Here is a 5,000-nt window from a genome sequence, read left to right on the forward strand (position 1 = left end):
CTGGTAAAGAGATCCGGGTTCTGGCGTCTTTTTCCGGGTCCAATTCGGCCGTTGTGGGCCTCTGGAGGTGTTTGGGTCCGAGTTCCGGGCTCTGGGGGTGTCTGGTAAAGAGATCCGGGTTCTGGCGTCTTTTTCCGGGTTCAATTCGGCCGTTGTGGGCCTCTGGAGGTGTTTGGGTCCGAGTTCCGGGCTCTGGGGGTGTCTGGTAAAGAGATCCGGGTTCTGGCGTCTTTTTCCGGGTCCAATTCGGCCGTTGTGGGCCTCTGGAGGTGTTTGGGTCCGAGTTCCGGGCTCTGGGGGTGTCTGGTAAAGAGATCCGGGTTCTGGCGTCTTTTTCCTGGCTTAATTCGGCCGTTGTGGGCCCCTGGAGGTGTTTGCGGACCTCCGCGGGTGAAATAATGGAAAAAAAAAAAAGTTAAAGTTTCCAGTCGGGACTATGTGGAGCGAAAAAAACCCGGACTTTTTTGGCTCCGTCAGAAACTAAGTAAAAGTCGGAATATGTGAAGGAAAGCCCAGAAAATGCCTGGGCTTTTTTAGATCGCTTCGATAAATTTTTTTTTAGCTCACATCACTGGGCCACCAGGTCGCAGATTTCAGAAACCTGGTTTTCGGAAACAGAGATCTCCAGGACAGGGCCCCGAGCTTCGGGGGGAGCGTTCCCCAGCTGGACCTAAGCATAGTGGGCCAGGCCCCGGGCGGAAAGACGCTCCTGGAGCCGAGATACAGGGGTGGCTCCCCGCGCGACTTACCCGATTTCGGAGCACTATTTTCGGACAGTGATGGCAGAGCAGTGGGTGTACCGGATGGAGGAAAATAACAGCTCCAGAGAGCGGCAGAGACCAGACCATGACCCAGAACGGCACACTGTTCCCGGACAGTGATGGCAGACCAGCAGGTGTACCCCATGGATGAATAAAGAGTTCCAGAGAGCGGCAGAACCCAGACCATGACCCAGAACGGCACACTGTTCCCGGACAGTGATGACAGAACAGCAGGTGTACCGCATGGATGAATACACAGTTCCAGAGAGCGGCAGAACCCAGACCATGACCCAGAACGGCACACTGTTCCCGGACAGTGATGGCAGACCAGCAGGTGTACCCCATGGATGAATAAAGAGTTCCAGAGAGTTCCAGAGAGCGGCAGAGACCAGACCAAGTCCCAGAACGACACACTATTCCCGGACAGTGATGGCAGACCAGCAGGTGTACCGCATGGATGAATAAAGAGTTCCAGAGAGCGTGATATCCCAGACCATGACCCAGAACGGCACACTGTTCCCGGACAGTGATGGCAGAACAGCAGGTGTACCGCATGGATGAATAAAGAGCTCCAGAGAGCGGCAGAGACCAGACCAAGTCCCAGAACGACACACTATTCCCGGACAGTGATGGCAGAACAGCAGGTGCAGTGGATGGATGAATAAAGAGCTCCAGAGAGCGGCAGAGACCAGACCAAGTCCCAGAACGACACACTATTCCCGGACAGTGATGGCAGAACAGCAGGTGTACCGCATGGATGAATAAAGAGCTCCAGAGAGCGGCAGAGACCAGACCATGACCCAGAACGGCACACTATTCCCGGACAGTGATGGCAGAACAGCAGGTGTACCGCATGGATGAATAAAGAGCTCCAGAGAGCGGCAGAGACCAGACCAAGTCCCAGAACGACACACTATTCCCGGACAGTGATGGCAGAAGAGCAGGTGTACCGCATGGATGAATACAGAGCTCCAGAGAGCGGCAGAGACCAGACCAAGTCCCAGAACGGCACACTGTTCCCGGACAGTGATGGCAGAACGGCAGGTGTACCGCATGGATGAATAAAGAGTTCCAGAGAGCGTGATATCCCAGACCATGACCCAGAACGACACACTATTCCCGGACAGTGATGGCAGACCAGCAGGTGTACCCCATGGATGAATAAAGAGTTCCAGAGAGCGGCAGAACCCAGACCATGACCCAGAACGGCACACTGTTCCCGGACAGTGATGGCAGAAGAGCAGGTGTACCGCATGGATGAATACAGAGCTCCAGAGAGCGGCAGAGACCAGACCAAGTCCCAGAACGGTACACTATTCCCGGACAGTGATGGCAGAACAGCAGGTGTACCGCATGGATGAATAAAGAGCTCCAGAGAGCGGCAGAGACCAGACCAAGTCCCAGAACGACACACTATTCCCGGACAGTGATGGCAGAACGGCAGGTGCAGTGGATGGATGAATACAGAGTTCCAGAGAGCGGCAGAGACCAGACCAAGTCCCAGAACGACACACTATTCCCGGACAGTGATGGCAGAACGGCAGGTGTACCGCATGGATGAATAAAGAGTTCCAGAGAGCGGCAGAGACCAGACCATGACCCAGAACGACACACTATTCCCGGACAGTGATGGCAGAACAGCAGGTGTACCGCATGGATGAATAAAGAGTTCCAGAGAGCGTGATATCCCAGACCATGACCCAGAACGACACACTATTCCCGGACAGTGATGGCAGAACAGCAGGTGTACCGCATGGATGAATAAAGAGTTCCAGAGAGCGTGATATCCCAGACCATGACCCAGAACGACACACTATTCCCGGACAGTGATGGCAGAACAGCAGGTGTACCGCATGGATGAATAAAGAGTTCCAGAGAGCGTGATATCCCAGACCATGACCCAGAACGACACACTATTCCCGGACAGTGATGGCAGAACAGCAGGTGTACCGCATGGATGAATACACAGTTCCAGAGAGCGGGAGATCCCGGCCGATGTCCGATGACGAAGCACTGTATGGGACACTTTGAAGGAAGGGTCGGTCTCCTGGATGAAAAGAACTTTAATTTTCTGACTTAAAATACGGAGTTAAAGTTTCCAGTCGGGACGATAAGGAGGGCAAAAAAACCCGGACTTTTTTGGCTCCGTCAGAAACTAAGTAAAAGTCGGACTATGTGAAGGAAAGCTCAGAAAATGCCTGGAGAATTTTGAGCGGACCGGAAAAAAAAAGTTCCAGCTGACATCACTGGGCCACCAGGTCGCAGATTTCAGAAACCTGGTTTTTGGAAACACAGGGCTCCAGGGCTGAGACCCGGGCTTCGTGGGGAGCGTTCCCCAGCTGGGCCTAAGCATCTTCGGACAACTTTGGGCGGAAAAGCGGGTTCGGGAACCGGGATATGGGGCGGGTTACGCGGCGTGACCTGCCCGAGTGCAGTGCACTATTCCCGGACACTCATCTACTTAAAATCCCCCTGATTACCTGCCAGAACAGAGCAGATCCAGAGAGCGGTATTTCACGGCAGCTATCCGATGATGAAGCGCTGTTGTCGGACACTGATGGCAGAACAGCAGGTGCAGTGGATGAAGGAAATAATCAGAACACAGTTCCAGAGAGCGGGATATGCCAGACCATGTCCCAGTACGGGACACTATTCTCGGATGCTGATGCCAGAACAGCAGGTGCAGTGGATGAAGGAAATAAACAGAACACAGTTCCAGAGAGCGGGAGATCCCAGACCATGTCCCAGTACGGGACACTATTCTCGGATGCTGATGCCAGAACAGCAGGTGCAGTGGATGAAGGAAATAAACAGAACACAGTTCCATGGAGCGGGAGATCCCAGACCATGTCCCAGTACGGGACACTATTCTCGGATGCTGATGCCAGAACAGCAGGTGCAGTGGATGAAGGAAATAAACAGAACACAGTTCCATGGAGCGGGAGATCCCAGACCATGTCCCAGTACGGGACACTATTTTCGGATGCTGATGTCAGAACAGCAGGTGCAGTGGATGAAGGAAATAATCAGAACACAGTTCCAGAGAGCGGGATATGCCAGACCATGTCCCAGTACGACACACTATTCTCGGATGCTGATGTCAGAACAGCAGGTGCAGTGGATGAAGGAAATAATCAGAACATAGTTCCAGAGAGCGGGATATGCCAGACCATGTCCCAGTACGGGACACTATTCTCGGATGCTGATGCCAGAACAGCAGGTGCAGTGGATGAAGGAAATAAACAGAACACAGTTCCATGGAGCGGGAGATCCCAGACCATGTCCCAGTACGGGACACTATTCTCGGATGCTGATGTCAGAACAGCAGGTGCAGTGGATGAAGGAAATAAACAGAACACAGTTCCATGGAGCGGGAGATCCCAGACCATGTCCCAGTACGGGACACTATTCTCGGATGCTGATGTCAGAACAGCAGGTGCAGTGGATGAAGGAAATAAACAGAACACAGTTCCATGGAGCGGGAGATCCCAGACCATGTCCCAGTACGGGACACTATTCTCGGATGCTGATGTCAGAACAGCAGGTGCAGTGGATGGATGAAATAAACAGAACACAGTTCCATGGAGCGGGAGATCCCAGACCATGTCCCAGTACGGGACACTATTCTCGGATGCTGATGTCAGAACAGCAGGTGCAGTGGATGAAGGAAATAATCAGAACACAGTTCCAGAGAGCGGGATATGCCAGACCATGTCCCAGTACGGGACACTATTCTCGGATGCTGATGTCAGAACAGCAGGTGCAGTGGATGAAGGAAATAATCAGAACATAGTTCCAGAGAGCGGGATATCCCAGACCATGTCCCAGTACGGGACACTATTCTCGGATGCTGATGTCAGAACAGCAGGTGCAGTGGATGGATGAATTAAACAGTTCCAGAGAGCGTGATATCCCGGCAGTTATCCGATGAAGAAGCGCTATTGTCGGACACTGATGGCAGAACAGCAGGTGCAGCGGATGGATGAAATAAACAGTTCCATGGAGCGGTATTTCCCGACAGATATCCGATGACGAAGGACCACTTGGGACGCTTTGAAGGAAGGGTCGGTCTCCTGGATGAAAAAGACTTTAATTTTCTGACTTAAAAAAAAAGTTAAAGTTTCCAGTCGGGACGATAAGGAGGGCAAAAAAACCCGGACTTTTTTGGCTCCGTCAGAAACTAAGTAAAAGTCGGACTATGTGAAGGAAAGCTCAGAAAATGCCTGGAGAATTTTGAGC

The sequence above is a fragment of the Gasterosteus aculeatus genome, unplaced genomic scaffold, assembly GCF_964276395.1.
Source record: "Gasterosteus aculeatus unplaced genomic scaffold, fGasAcu3.hap1.1 HAP1_SCAFFOLD_30, whole genome shotgun sequence".
NCBI classification, from domain to species: domain Eukaryota; kingdom Metazoa; phylum Chordata; class Actinopteri; order Perciformes; family Gasterosteidae; genus Gasterosteus; species Gasterosteus aculeatus.